The sequence below is a fragment of the Taeniopygia guttata genome, chromosome 3 (genome assembly GCF_048771995.1).
Source record: "Taeniopygia guttata chromosome 3, bTaeGut7.mat, whole genome shotgun sequence".
Lineage (NCBI taxonomy): Eukaryota > Metazoa > Chordata > Aves > Passeriformes > Estrildidae > Taeniopygia > Taeniopygia guttata.
In genome coordinates this window covers 23,644,196-23,661,040 of record NC_133027.1, presented here as the reverse complement: position 1 = coordinate 23,661,040, position 16,845 = coordinate 23,644,196, and the positions used below count along the sequence as shown (strand labels likewise).

Here is a 16,845-nt window from a genome sequence, read left to right as displayed (position 1 = left end):
GACATAGCAGGAGCAAGAATTACCAAACCTTTCGGATAACAAAGGCAGCGAAGACTGTTGAAGGTGGATGGACAAAGACAAGTCAGGAACCAAAGACTCACAAGGAAAAGCAAGACTCACACTTGGTGAGACTGTGAAGAAGAGCCCAGTGGTTTCTTGGTTGGGATTCTCCTCAGAGGCATCAGCTTGAGCTCCTTCATTGTAAATGCACTGTGAATAAATGGCTTTATGGAATGAGACATCCAGGACTGCTTCAGGAGACCTGGGACAGAATCTGTGAGGAAATCTGGTCTGACTGTGACGGTGGGGTGTGCAGGCAGTGAAATGGGGATTCGTCAGATCACTGGAGATGCCTGCTGTGAAGGGGCTTTGGTCCATGCTATGAAAGTTTCTGTTGGGGGAAGTGTGACTGCCAGAGTCTCATAAATGGTCAAACTGGGTAGTTTCCTTAATATTAGCTCACAGATAACAGAATACCATTGTGAGAAATGACTGCTCCCTTTTAAAATAGAAAAGGTTTATTAAACCTTAACAAAAATTACAACAAAGAACTGAATAATAAATGTTTTCATCACTGGGAGTCTCCATGACTACCAGCCATATGCTCATCCACAAAATGGATGCCCTGCCTTTTATATCCTTAGCCCCCTCCCAAAGTTTTGTCGGTCAACTCTTTTTCCGGCATCTATTGGTGGAGATTACTTTCTTGCATCTTGTTTGGAGGCCAAGTGTTGTTACGCTTGTCTCTTGGTAACAAGCCAGCCTCTGCTGCATCTCCCCCTTGAATTCACGAGAACAGATTCCCTGTGGACCCCGGCCAGCTGGGCAGTGGGGCGAGTTGGGCAAAGGGAAGGAACTTCTCCTTGGATCCTGGGGGGCTTGGAGAAGCTCCCACGTGAGTCCAAAGACGAGCTGGTCCCACAAGCAAAGGAAAGAGGCACTCTCCCTCAGGATTAGTTCCAAAGCTTGATGAGGGCCTGGAGAGATCCCAGGCCACATCTGACCTCGAAGGGCATCCAGAGCAAGAGAGAGTCGCCGCCCAGAGCAGCCAGATATAGGGGGGCGGGGAAACCTGAGCAGCCAACAGGGGAAGGACATGGGAGCGGCTCTCTGGGGGCAAGGCCTCAGAGTGACCACTGAGGAGGGGGTGGGGGAGGAGTCCCAGCCAGGGTCCAGTTACCTGGTGACCCTGGGAGAAGGGTCTGGACAAAGGGGAAGGGTCACCAGGTGATGGACACATCACCTAGGAGGAGACAGGGGGATGGGTTGAGGTTTGATTGACATACAGGTACTGATGGGAAAGCTGGGATGAACCAAACAGATACAAAGAGGGGATATGGAGAGACAAACCATTATGAGGGGATATACAGTGCAAACACAACTCTACAAGCCTCCTCTAAATGTCTTGACAACTAAGGCTATTAAAAGGAGGGAGGGGAAAGAGGACTATGGGATGACATATTACAATAACATTACTATATATCTAAATAATATCTATGTCTTAATGGTGAGAGCCAACTATTACATTACTTGTTTATAACACCATTATGTTTTTCTTTTTTTATCCATGCCGTGTTTCATTTTTCATTTCACCCAGACTGCCATACATATTGATTTTACATGACATTTACATATTTTCATTGTGTGCGTAGCAAGAAAGTTTTCCCTTTGGCTGGGATATCTTTAAGAGGACAAATACAACTAGCATAAAACTTCTTGTTTCGTATTGCATGGAGAGCTGTGGGCAGTCCTGTGCATTTTGAGGTGAAATTCAGGACCTTGTCATTTTTATGCTAGATGATATTTTCTTCCCAATGACCCTTGCAGACCTCTGGATATAATCTAAACACAGTCTAGAGATGATGGTGAAGTGTTGCTGTTTCACTTCTGTAGCTGCTCCACGGTTGTGCACCTGCCTCACCAGAGTTTCTAGGTATCAAACCAAGCATATATGGGATATATGACAAAGGACAAATCTTGCTTTTTCTGCAAGAACCAGAAAACCAACAAACCCCCCAACAACAACTATGCACTAAAAAAAAAAAACCAAACAAACAAAAAAAAAACAAAAAAAACCAAAAAAAAACCCAAACAAAAACCCCAAACAAACAAACCCAAACAAAACCCTACCCAAATCCAAAACCCAACCAACCAGGAAACCCTTCTATTGGAAAAGAGGAAGACAACTTCACCAGTCAATTATGGTTACTTCATGTTCAAAATATGGTAAGGTTGTGAATTATTTTTTGCTTTCACCTGTCAGCAGGGACCCATAAAGACTAAACAGAACTATCATGGGATGATCTGCTAAGTTAATTTTCTTTCCACTAACATGGCTGAATAATTTCAGAAGCATTAACCAATCTGCTACTTACTAGTGGTTACTGCTACTAATGCTGTCTCTAGTGTAGCAATACCAGCCACAACTGGCAGTGCTGGTCTCCAACTGCCCTGCCTTCCCTCTTCTCGCTATGGGACAATATAGAAAAAAGACATAAATCCCAGTTACAGTGGGCCTTTATTTTTCAAATACAGTATTCAGTAAATATTCAAAAGTGAATATTTCCAGAAGAATACAATGCATCTCTTGTACCATGTGAGTAAACACATGTAGGACATAAAATCTGCCCCTAATTATTGACAGTGCTTCTTGAATCTCTCTGAAAAGTAGAAAATCATATAATGATAGAATGGTTTGGGTTTTAAGGGACATTTATGATTATCTAGTCCATCCTCCTTTCAATAAGCATTGTCATAGAGATCTGAAATGTCGTAGTGTGTCGCTTTCTATGGTTCAGTTCCATTTGAGCAGTGGTTATTTCACCTGCCTTACATTATTCCATAGGCAGATGTCAAATAAGATAGCCCACTGTCAAGTTTTTTTTTTTTATTATTGTGGGTGCCACTGCCCTACAAATACTAACAGATTAATAAAATAAGATTGATACAATCAGAACCTAACTAGGTTTTACTTGTTACTTTTCTCAAAACAATGGAATGGGCTTTTTACCTCAGTAGTCTGCATTTGATTCATATTTCTATTTAACAGCTGCAGGCTGTCATGGATGAAATGAGACTTTTCAGCCTCAGAAGGAGGAGCAAGTATTTGTTTTTAAACTGATCTCAAAATGAAATTGTAGTTTTTAAGATACTTTGGGAGTGACAAGAATATCTGCTTCAAGTTAGCTAAGGAAAATCATAATAACTTCTTAATACACTTGTGTGCTGAGATGGCTTCAAAAGGTTCATGCACAGTATTTGATCATTTCTGTCAATTAGTTACCATGAGCTCCATTCTACACAGATGTAAAGCTGAAGTGCCCTGCTAACAGCTAGAAATGTGATACTGATAAAATATATCTTGAAGTAGTTTGAAGACACAAGGAAGATTGTTCCATCAAATTGAAAAACTTTGAAAAATTCCCAACTCATTTGGGAAACCAGCTTTAATCAATAAAATCCCGGTGGTTTTTTTGTGGTGAGTTTTTCAACAGTTATAGGGAAGGCATGCTGATTTTCAAAGGGTGATCAATGGTCAAAATCTCAAAAATGAAATCTTGAGGTCTTTTTCTTCTTTTGGATCATGGCCAAAATGATTGTTTATTTAAAGCTTGTCTTGGTTTACTTACACTGTGAGGACCAGAATATATTTGAGGAGTCAGTATAGCCTTTTTGCCCCTTTCCTTCAAGAATTAACAGGTTGACATGAAGAAGTCACTGATTCTGTGTAAGAAAGAGGGAAAGAAATTATCAGTTTGACATTTCACCTAAATAAACAGATCCACCAGAATGACTGAGATTACATATTCAAGAGAGAAATGCATATCTGACACATAGATGCCATAGAAAATTGTGATGAATTGCATAGGGGTTTTATTAATTATTATTGCCACAATGACAAGAGTAGGAGGGAGCATGTTGCGACTCACATCCACCCTGCTAATGTCAATGAAGAGGAGAAAAGAGCCAAGCTGAAATTATGGTTTTGATGTTTTTGCTGCATATTTTAAAAATATCCACAGCCTGAGATATTTGAATAGCTGCATGTCATTGTGTACAAAAGAAAAGCATTTCTTTTAATGTGTTTTTTTTTTTTTTAACCTAGATTCTCCATAACCTTAGACAGTCCCTTTAGAGAATTAACAAAAATGCTGACGTGTGTATTTTTATTTGGTGAAATGTTCTTCTGTGAGGTGGTTCCTTATCTATGTTATAGTGGCTTTCTCAGCTGGAATACTGCCTATAATTACAGCAGTTATAGATAGACAATTCAGGGCACAAGACATTCTAGCTCTATTTTAAGTATGATCTGAATTACTTTGTGCAGAAAAAGAAAAGGTCAAATTATGTACTACTGTTTTTCTACTTCTTGAACTTTGGTTTGACAAGCATAATTCTGTCTTTTGAAATAGTGTAATATAATATCCATTCTGCAGATTCATGGTATTTACATGTCTGTTTAGGTAATCTTGATAGCTACTGGAAGCTTTCAAATTAGTAATACAAACAGTTGCACTTATTTTTTTCAACCAAGTCTTGTTAAAATCTTAAGTGTGGAAAATGTTAAAATGTTAGGTCTGGAAAAAAATGTTAAATACTTATTAAGAGAAAAAATAGTGCTTAATTTTCGATTTGGTCCTTGATATGCAGTCTTGCATCTATTTTCCTGTGCTTACACACAATGTCATAATTATTTTCTCTGAGTAGAAGCCTAAAAAGTGCATACAGTAATATAACTATAACTTAAAGAAAGAAAACTACATCCTATCTCTTGAATAAGACATTTGATACTAAATTGCTTTATACTAAGTTGTCAGAAAATGCTTTATTGTACTAAAGGTTCACAATTATGGAGTCCCTTCTGAAGTAGGACACTAAAAAGGGAATGGAGATCAGTACTTTCCCTTTGCAGATATAGGCAGATCAGCAGAAGGAACAGTCTCTCTTCTGAACAGATGTACTTTGCACACTGCAATGAAAAAATAATGCTAACTGAATTAAATTACCACAAAAATAAATGGCTAGAATCAATGTCCATTTTGGATTTAGCTTTGTGGTTTTCCTTTGTGTATTTAGAAGGTAAAATGATTACTGAAGAAGGCATCTACCATGGGTAATTGTTAAATACTCAGTTTGGAGTTTCAGAGAGCTATAATTCTTATGCAGTTTCTGGGATATTGATAGCCAGATTTCTTATAGATCTAACTTAAGAGAACTTTAATTGCAATAAAGCAAAGTTTAGTTTAAATATATTTGCTTTATTCCTTGGAAGAAAGGTACATTCCTCACAATCATTGTAACTAGATATTTCGTATTTATTCTAGCCAGTTAAATACAGTTCTTAGGATGTCAGCACTTCATTTGATCACACAATTTGCTATAGAAGCTATATTTCTAATATACATGTAATTATTTAATTTATGACCAAATAAAATGTTTATTTTATTGAAAAAGACAACTATTGGAACTATTTAGCTGAAATACTAGGCACATAAATTAGATCGTTAAAATGTACAGCTTTATTCTATTAAATTTTGTGTCTTTGTCTCATCTCTTTTCTCCTTGAACCATGAGATAAACACTTATTTATAGATTCAGTGTCTTCCTGGTTCCTTTTATTCATTATAATGGGATTATTATTTTGACTGGGGCAGGTAGAGCAAATCACAGATCTTTTATTGACTTTGCTCCATTTAATCTATAAATATAAACAGTAGAAGGAGTGAAATGTTAATTATCATGCTCTTTAAGACACAGACTAGAATTCAGTTCTACTATTGCACTAAATATGTTTGCCTTCACATTACCTGTGTGTCACCATGATCATACCTACTAAACCTGCTACCTGCCAATTTAAAGAACTTCTCTAAATTCTTCCCATTGGAACCAGAATATTTTCCTCAGCAGGTGCTCAAAAAAAAAAAAAAAAAAAAAAAAAAAAAAACCCAAAAAACAACTCCTTCTCCTTTAATCTTCCTATAATCTTCCTATCTGACTTCTTTTCAGTTTTCCCTTCTAATCTTTTCTAATCTTGTTCATCAGTATGGTTAGAAATGTAATGTATTTGTAAACTGTGTAAAGTTTTCATTTCAACAAGAAGGGCAGGGAGAGAACTAACTGTACTGATGGACCAGTGGTTTTATGACATTGGTGTTATACAGAAAACCAAAGAAATTAAATTAATACCTCTGAAGAAAATCATCATCAGCTGGTGTGTTTCTTATTTTGTGATAATTTATCTTCTTGATGATGAATTATTCTTAACTTATCTCTTCTAACCGTGAAAGAGAGACAGTGCAATTTTCAGTCCTGTTAACAGTTAATAGATATCACTTCTTGGCATGTACAGAACTGTAGCTTTTAAACAGGAAAAAGCAGGCAGAAAGAAAAGACCCCTCAGAATTTAAATGGTTTGAGCTTTAATTGGTTTGAGCAGCTCAAAAGGAAACTTTGCATGGTTCTGGTCATAAGGACTTCATCTTCTACGTAGGTTTCAGTTGAGAAGTGTCCTCAATGTTTTGCTCACAGTCACATTAAAAGTCAGAGGAAGGCCAGAGAACAGATTTTTTTTGTGTCAGTTAATCTTTTTTTCTATATAAACAGTACCTCAATAGACTATCTTATAGTTAGGAGTTATTTTCTAATCTTAATCTCTTTCCCAGTATCAAAGCCTATTTGGTTAAACCCGCAAACCCTGGATAGTGGACTGATCTCTCTTTTTCTCTCTGTCTCTCAATTTAACGGAAAATCCTTTAGGTTATGTTGACAAATGAGATTATCAATGCATTATGCCTATGACTAAGTGTTTTGTTACCTCTTCTTATTTGCAACACAGTGCTGAACATTTTACTCTGAAATCCAACCAAAAATATAGTATCACTTACCAGACAAAAAAAACCAACAGGTAATACATTGATCAACAAATGCATATCAAACAGCTAATTAAGAAAAGGAGAATTTTATTTAAAGACACTTGTTTATATTTTATTTATATATTAAAAAAAATAAGAATTTTAGTCACCTTCACCTTTCTTGCAGAAATGGCAGTGCTTGGTAAAAATGCTAGATTGCTTTTTTTTTAAAGAAAAATAAAGATAGCCTTGTGAATCAATAAAATACGTTATATAGTGGTAGTATATTTACAAGTAAATAACATTGTAGGGTGAGTTTATAGCCTGTTGCTGGTGAAAAATGGAGTTTTTCAAACTTATAAGCCACTGAGACAATACAACATGTTGGGTTTATTTCTTTTGGAAAGAATGCTTCTGGATATCCCATAAAATTGCTCTTTACTACTGACTCTTCATCAACTCTGTCATTTCAAAGTAAATTACTGACTTTCCTACAATTCTGACTGAAGTGTCATTGCAAAAACCAACAACTCTTCATGCTGAGCTGTGTATTTAAGCCTTACACTTAGTTTATTGTGTGATCTTCTAAGGGAAAATGTATAATGATAATTTTGTTTTCATGTCAAGGTTCTGTTTTCACTTCCTGCCATGTAGTGTGAAAAATAAATCATAATATTTAAAAAAAAAAAATTTAATAATTTGCCTGTCCAATAAAATCTTACCTCCCTGATCATTAGTAAAATTTTATCTGTTGACTTCACTGACACAATGGTTTTCATTTTCCTTGTGCTTGATTATTATATAATACAGATAGAGTAAAATATTTTTTGTGACTGAACAGAAATACTTTGCAATCAAAATTTAGTCTTTAAAATTGTTGCAAAAGTATCATTACCTGCAGCAAGTCATGAAATGACACCGAGTTCAAATTATAGTGTAAAAACTAATGATTAAGGAGTTCATAATACTGTTACATTAGTGTCTTTATTGTTATAAGGACTTTATAGGTTTGATGAGTGCTAAATAGTTTTACTGTGAGTAGGCCACAAAGATGGTACAATACTGTTGTCATGTAATGATGCGGGACAGTTTCTTCTGTCTTCCCCTCATGACCTTGAGCAATGGAAAGATATGATGTAGATCATTATTTAAGTATGAGGATTGATGAATTGGTGGCTTCTATAAATCATAAATTAAAATGAAAGTATAGAAATGGGTTCTTAAATTTTCAGGCATGGATAAGTGCAGCTCAGGCAAGTCTTAATGAGTGATTTTATAGTGCTAAGATATACTTATTGTGGTGACAATTTCTTAACTAAGAGTGAACATAATGCAAACATATGTTTCAATTGGAGGAACTGTATTGAAACATTGGTGAATGAATTGTCACTTGCTGTAAGATTTCAGCTTTCTAGAGTCATCAGGAGTTCCCTTGCACTTCATTTGGCAATAGTAGTGTGTGCAGCCCGACAGTTGAAGGAAGTCAGATCCAGGCTTTCAGCCTGGAGAGCCCTGTTTTTGCAAGTTCTGTTTCTGTTCCTGGAGTCTGATGAATTCAACAGCTGTGAAAATTTGCCATTTGCAATTATTGAAAGAGTCTCTACTTTTAATGATGCAGCTTTGTCTTTAATGAGCTGAACGGTATCTTAGGAGGTCTGCGTAACTTTCACTTTGTCAGAGAGTGCAACCAGCATGCACACACACAAACTGTGTGTGATGAATGCATCTAATTCTGAACTGTAGCTTTTGTGTGACTTATAGGAATTTCACCATAGAAATGGGGGATATAGAATATATATATTCTATTTAATATAGAAAATATGTTTAAATTAGAACTAACTGCTAAAACTAAAGATGATCCTTTCACCTTACAATTTAAGTAGTATTTTAATCAAGATAAAATCTGTATGTATAATTGCACTAAAAAGGTGAATATTTGACAATTTTCCCTCACAATTTTTAAACATGTGGTTTCATAGCTATATGAAAATATACAGGAGTGGCTTCTGTGAAAAGCTTCTCCCGTGTCCAAAAGAGCCAATGCCGGCTGGCTCCAGGACAGACTCACTGCTGGCTCAAGCTAAGCCAATCAGAGGCGGTGATAACACTTCTGGGATAAAATATTTAAGAAGGAAAAAAGAAAGTTATTAGGCAGATATAATTGTGCTCAGAGAAGACTGAGATTATGTGAGGACAATGATGCAGACACCAAAGTCAGTGAATAAGGAGGGGGAGGAGATGCTCCAGCCACGGTACCTGAGCTTCCCCTGAAGCCCATGGTGAAGAACTGAAGTTGCCCTTGGAGGTCAACAGAGGTAAATGTAAAATAAAATGTTATGAGTGAGCAGGCTCTTCAAGACTTCAAGAAAAGGTGAACTAGTAAGCTCCCAGACTGTCTGAAAGCTCTACATCTGCTGAGACTTAAATTGCTTCATTAAGCTTGAATGAAAATTAAATTCAGCTGTTGGAAAGACATTATTCAAAAAAAATACCAAATCAGAACAAAACAAATTGATAAAAAAACCTTATTTTCAGTTTTATTTTTTTAAACTGCTGATAACTCACTAAAAATGGATAAAAAATTGTATTTAAATAACAGAAATTTATTTTCAGCTTTGTGATCACCAAATGTTATGTTTTAGGAACAGCACTCCCCAATTTATTGATCCCCTGCCATCAAAGGTCCAAACCATACACAGCTTCCCCACCCCTCCTCCAGCAAGAGACACAAAAGGCGGAGATTATAGATTGAGATAAAAACAATTTACTGGAAACCGCAATGGGATAAGAAAGTGAACAACGATACTAATAATTAAAGTATAGAAATAAAAGTGATTTACATACAAAAATTACTCACTGACCAACCCGACATGACCCTGAGACAATGAACAAGGGGCATACAAATCCTCTGCACCCACACTTTTTCTTTCTAACCATAAACCATGCCCACTTTCTTCTGGGAAGTGAGAATGTCCCTAGATGTGACCTGAAGTGCTATAGAGTGCTAGAGTGCTATAGAGAAACAACCTAGACACATCCACACAGCACCTGGACCTGTCCCCTCACAGCTACTGTGAAAAAAATTAACTCTGTCCTGGCCAAAAAACAGGACACTAAGGAATAACAAGGAGAAGTTGGACATAACAGCTATTTTGGTCATAGCAAGTAAAAGGATATTGATAGAAATCCCCATCTGCTAGAAAAAAAGTGCCATAAATATCTTGGTAAATTACAGGGAACCTGTATTTCCACCAAATTGACAGCTGCAGTGTAATAGGATAATGATTCCCAGTGTTTGAAGGTGCTAGAACTTATTTTTAAAAAGCTAAAAGAATTAACTTTAGCATGCGACAGGTTGTCGCTATAGGACACGTGGAAGCACAACGCAAGCCACCTGCTATTTTGCAAGGTAAAAGAGAAAGTTTATTTTCTGACTCCAACTTTTATACTTTTCCAAAGGTGACAGTGGAGTGGAGAGTGAATGGGCCACCTCTCCAAAGACATTGGACAAACCACAAGTACATCAAGTTTCTCCACCCCCATGAAGGAATGCAAAACAATATGTTGTTTATAGAAATTGTGTGGGAAAGTTTTCTAACAGAATGTAAACTCAGAAGGCTTTAGAAAATCTTAAGAATCAGGGTGACAACAGGTAAAGGGTTTTTTAATTGTTTCTGTTTCAGAAATTAGTGGTTTTTAATCTGATGCTTGAAGCAAGCGGGGTGGTTAAAATACTCTTTTAGTGAGAAGCACTAGAGAATTTAAGTTTTAAATGAAATCTAGCATCTGGCCGTGGCTTACTGAACTACTAGAACAATACTTTGTAAGATTTGTTAATAATTTTGAAGAAACACAATGCCATCTGTAAGAATGTTCTCTAGGCAGGTTTTGGATAATGGCTTCTCCTTGTGTGACTGCCCAGAATGGCCTGATGAGCCCAAGCCATCTGGTGTCAACATGACCATATTTTCCTATTCAACAGTATTCCAGCATTTTAGTTACTTCATAGGTAAATTAGGGGGAAAAGAGTTTGAACTAGCTTCTTGTAAGCAGTTACATGCTCAAAACTTTCCTTACCTGTCTTTGCTTGTCTCTTTCTTTTCCATTTCTCTGGGTTTCAGTAATCCATCACTTCTACATTACAAGTGTCATGTATTGTAAGTGTGTGGCAGCATGATCACGTCCAGGGAGGCCACAACCAATGGCAGGGAAAACAGATGAGACAACTCTCTGCTGTTCAGCAGGGGAGCCCATTTTATTTCCCACCCCCACCCCATGCCGGGGGGAGCAGGGGGTGGAGGCCTGGGAGACTGAGCAAAGCCCATAGAGCTGGAGAGCAGACCCAGGGCCATGGGGTTTTAGCAGGCGTTCCATGGGAGGAGTCTTAAAATCAGATTACAGCGTCCTCAGAACGGGAAGGCTCCACAATGTAGGTCTATATCTGTTGTTTGTAACCGATCAGTGTTTTGCTATTTCTGCTGAAGGACTTACTTAAACAGTATGATGGACTCATTATACTAAAAGCAATTTTCTAGCCTTCTAAAAGCCAAGACAAAATTGTATGGAAAAATATAGTCTTCTTTGTACTGAGAAATACATACTTTTTTTTTTGTCTTGGTATTTTAATTTCAGCTGTATTTTCTATCACATCTGTTATCTGACTTGTTTATAAGGCAATATCTGTATACTTTTGTATACCCATATAAGCAATGCCTTTGTATCTCATTATCAGGGTTCCAACTTCCTACTTTTCATTTATGTCATTCTACAAAAGATATATCAGGGGAAAAAAAGGGAATGAAATCCATCCTGCATCCTATAATTAATACATGAATTATAAATTTTTAGTGAAGTCAAATTTATGTAGACCAAAATTATTAAAATAACTGTGACTTTATGTGTATTTTAATGTAAATCAAACTGGTTTGCCCTTTTCTGACTGTGTCATAGTTTTAAAAGTAAAATCTACTGTAGAGGACTTGGTGTATGCAAAGACATTGTTTATAAACAACGTTAACCATGACACTACCTTGCTGTTCTTTGCTATATAGAAACAGAGAAAAGCTTATGTGAAAAGCACCAAAGAAATCTACTAATAAATGTCTTTGCAAAGAAAAAAAACGGTCTCCTGCAGTATATGTATTCTGATCATTACAATTATTCATAAATCAATTATTTTATTTTGATCTGGGTTAAATCAGAAACTTTGGAATCTTGAAATTATCCTCAGAGTGGGGGTAGCTGAAGTTTTAGAGAAAATGCAGTGAAATTTATGGTGGAAATGTTCATTCAACTAATATTCCCTGTGAATATATTTGTGGATTGAAGCTGTCCTCTATAATCTTTCTTTTCTTCCATTACTTCCAACTTTCTGAATTCAAAACAACTGCAGTGAATTCAGATCTTTTATACAATGCTGAAATATACCTTTTCTCCAAATATTGTCAAGACATCAAACATATACATTCTTTTTTCTTTTTCAGCAATGACAGTATTCTGTGCTACATAAAACAAGTAATTTTTAGTACACTTGCTGAAGAATAATTTAAATATTTAGGTTTCATTTGTGAACCATTATTAATTGAAGACCAAAATTTTGTTAGCTATTTCTGTTAGATATCTAGAACTGTTAGATACTTTACAATAGGAAACCTCTAAAAAATAAAATGTAAATAAATTTAAATCTAGGGAGCTTAATGAATAACCAAATTGACTCTATTACATTTATTAGTGCATGTAATATCTTGTTTAATTGAAACAGTGTCATTGCATTTCTGTTTGACTTCTTGACTGGAAAGAGGTTATTATTTACATATGTAAGCTTTTATTTTCATCATAGTAGAGAGGCAAAGTACCCATTCACAGCAATCTTGTTCACTTTGCAAACTTCATAGAATCCTAGAATGATTTGGATTGGAGGGATTTTAAAAATTATCCATTTCCAACCATTCATTCCCTCCCCACCACTGGCACAGAAGATCAGGTTTCTCAAAATGCCATCCAGCCTGGCCATGAACAGTTCAAGAGATGTGGCACCCATAGCTTCTCTGGGCAACCTTTTCCAGTGCCTCAACACCCTCAAGTAGATTTTCTTCCTGACATCTAATCTTAATCTCTTGTTTTAAAGTATAAAACTGGTTCCCTTTGCCTTATCTCCATCTGTACTGGTAAAGTGTTGTTCTCCTTCTTTTTTATAAGCCTTCTTTAGGTACTGGAATGCTCCAATGAGGTTTCCAAGGAACCTGCCTTCCCCAGGCTGAACAACCTTTGCTCTCTCAGACTGTCATTGTAAGAGAAATGTTCCAGTCTGTTGATCATCTTTGTGACCCTCTTCTGTGCCACAGCTTGTCACTCAGCTCTAGAAAACTGCCATTTTTTACAGTAGCTTTCCACTGGGAATTTTAGGGTCCTTTGTCTAGCCTCCAGGGAGTATTTGTCAAGGCCTTCTTAAAGGTCATTCTTGCAATTTTTGGTCACATTTGAAAAGTATTCAGAACAAATTATGGAGGGAATGAGGACTCCTGGGATATCAATTTTTGTTCTATGACTGGTGTTACCACTGAGAGAATGAGTAAATATCTAAAGAGACTACCATAACTTGTTAAAATTGAAATTGTAGGTGTTGGAACCTGAAGCATGAACATGAACATTTAATAATGTTAATAGCCACTGAAGAAAGATATGGAGAATAACACATCTATACATAATAATATTTATTGTGGCATATGTCCAACCTCCAGTGATTTCTCTGACCCAGCTAGAAGCAGAACAGCTGGAGATGGGCTGGCAACAACACCCTGAGGGATCTGCAGGGCTCCCTCTGGTCTCAGGAGCTTGAGGATGGCATGGTTGCATGGCACAGAAACAAGGAAGGGATGGGTACAACTGAAGTGCCAAAACTGAAGATATTTATTAAATAAATAAAAGGGCACAAACAAGGGTGCAAAACAAAACATAAAGAGGCTGCTTCACAAGACCCTGAAGTATGGCCGACACACATATACATAGTCTCTCGTAGAATGTTCTAGAAATCTGGCCAACCACGGGCTGTTGATCTGCATGGCCACTCCCAATTGGTCCCAGTGTCCTTTTCTCCTCTCTGTAAGCTGCCTGGATGTCATCAGTTGTGGCTTCTAATTTCTTGAGGCTAGATGCTGTGTGACCAGTGTCCAGCCAGTCTGCTCCAGCACAAGCTCCCACAAATACTTATTTTGAAGTCAAGGCCTTCAAAGTATTACATAACATCATTTACATAAGCCTGAGTAGTTCATTAGTGTATTTACAGATTCCAAATGCATCTAAAGCAGAAGATGGAGCATGGCTGGTGTAGGACTGATATTATAACAAGGGAGATTTCATTTAGTTTGTATTGCTGCCTGAAACACCTGTTTTACCAACCCTTCCTCCTGCCTAATACTGCTCCTTGATTAAACACTTCCCATATGCTGAGCTAAATTAGGATGTTAATGTATGTGGTAATAGTTTATTATTATGATTACAATATTTTAAAATCTGATTTATGTTTATAGTTACTCCCAGTCTTTCTTCTTTACTATTGCATTAGAATCAGAGTGTGTGAAACATCTTAAAGGAATTCTGAATTTCCTGTGTCATATATCAAGTAAAACAATAAAGATGACCTCCAAAGCTGTGGAAACTGTATGATCCCAACTGAGAAAATAGAAGAAATCTTGTTGATTCATTCTCAATCAGTGAAGAAAGAATAGATTTCATCAAGTAAAAATTCGAATCACTAGTCTTAACTCTAGAGGCTGTATACAAAATGTAAATCTGTCAATCATGTTAATGAACTCACAGCTACTCTTCAATTATTTCTGCAGAAAGACCTGAAAATGTTTCACAGTATATAATAGCCTGACATGTTGAGGAGTTCCAGAGTTGAGTCATATCCACTGAGAGTGCTCTGTCTCAGTACTACAGACCTATGTGGTGGTTGAAGCATCTTTGATGTTCTCAAACCTGCTGTTAGAAAAAGCAGTAAAAAAACCCCAAACCTGACTAGAATATTTCCTCACTTTTCTCCGTGCCCTGTGACTTCAAATATTTTTTTTTTAATGTTAGTCACATGGAATACTCACCATTTCCTCTAGCTGATGGTGTCTTGAAGAACTGGGATGCAGTATGAGGGACTGTCTATTTAATGTCTTACTTTGATATTAGCCAGGATTATATCCTCTTTAACTTTTTTTTTAAACAGAGAGGGTATACTGAAAATGTACTAAGAAAATATAGGGAAAGGCTGGTCCTAAATTTATTTGTCATAATTACAAGGTTATAGATGTTTAGTTTATATTTGCATTTCAGAGGAACATTGTTACAGTTTTAAGATAAATCCTGATAATTAGTACATGGTTTTGCCAAAAGTTTTGCATACTTTACATTTATTTATAAGTTTTGCAAGCTTTAAACAGGAATATTACTTTCCATTTTCATTGAAACCATTGTTTTGAAATTTTTAAATTCTAAAAGTAAATTGAAATTATAGTTAAAATACACTCAGTGAATGAGTTTTGAATATAAAGAGAAACAATTCAAGTTTGATATGAAAAAGATGGGAAAAAAGAGAAGAAATATGCAAAAAGCATGAAACACCTTTTAACACCCTAGGTAAATGAAAATTTATCCAGTGCACAAAGAGTATAAGCTAGACATGGGTTTTTAAAGAGCCTACAAAAGTCTTTTTCTTTGAAATTAAACCTTTAAATGAAAGGTTGGGCATGTGACTGGATGCATAGAAATTATGTATCCAGGAAATGCTTGTAGAGGCTGCAAGGTTTCAATATATTTTGAAAGTGAGATACTCAATGATACTTGCTCCTCACATGGTATGGATCTCAGTAGCAATGCATAATGCTTCATAGTAGTGGAAAAACTGTAAACCTGGCAGGATTCTAACAGAGGAAGACAAAGGTCTCTGACAGGAATTTGTTTGGGCACCTTTTCATTTATTTTCAGTCTGAATGATAAATGTTTGAGCTAAAATAAATCTAAGTACATAATTTTTAGTTGAATTACAAAATACTGGCAGGTAAAGGTTTTAAGCATACTAATATGTAAAAGTATATACCTAAGTGAGCTGAAGTCTCTGGTGTCTCTGAACTAGTAAAGGCAATACATAGTTTTACTGATTTGAGAGATTTATTCCTTTTTGGTGTTTTTTTTCCCATCTGGAAAGATAAAATCAGGCAGGTTTGTTTTACAGGGGATTTATTTTGTCATGACAGCATGTCATGCAAACACCATCTGTTGAAAGTACACTTGACAATTCACTGGGGAAAATAGAAGCTAAAACCTGTGCTATGTTTAACAAGGCCTGTAGACATCCAGGAAGATGTGTTGAGTTCCAGACATAGTATGCCTGTCCTAATCAGAGAGATAGTATTTCTCTGGATAAGCAAGAGGCTGAACCACTCTGCCCTGATATACGTATGAGAGTGTGTTGACATCTTGTGAGAGTAATGGCTGAGAAGAAAATTTTGCAAAGTTGTCATCTGTTTGGGAAGGTCATTTCATTCTGTGCTATGACTAAGGTTTCATTTAGCATTTACTGATGTCCCAGAGTAGTTAGGCATTTTGTATATACATAGATCTGTAAAAGGAGATGGCTTCACTCCAATGTGATGTGTGATGTCCTTAAAACAGGATAGCAAAGGTAGCATTCTCCACCTTGTATAACAATTGTTGCCACAAGGTTCATGTTTAGTAAAGTTAGTAAGTTGAATAACCATATCAGTTATCAGTTGTTTTGCTTATGTTGTGTTCTGGTGATTCAGTATTCCAAACTGAATCTCATGTCCACTAACATAGCTATGGTTCCCTGCTAAAAGTAGCAAAAATTTGAGCTTTTTTTTTTTCTGAAAAAGTGAAAGGAATATTAGTGGGGAGAGAATTAAGAAACATTAGTGTAGAAGCAGGCTGCTTTTGTAGCAAGACTAGGTTTTTTGCTATAACTACATTTAAGTGCTGACACTTT

The 16,845-nt window shown here is 36.3% G+C and overlaps 1 protein-coding gene across 2 annotated transcripts in view; it reads left to right on the top strand.

The window, feature by feature from the left end:
- CSMD1 (CUB and Sushi multiple domains 1) overlaps window positions 1-16,845 on the top strand; it is a 1,058,834-nt gene that overhangs the window by 707,142 nt on the left and 334,847 nt on the right. The gene's annotated exons all lie outside the window — the stretch shown is intronic.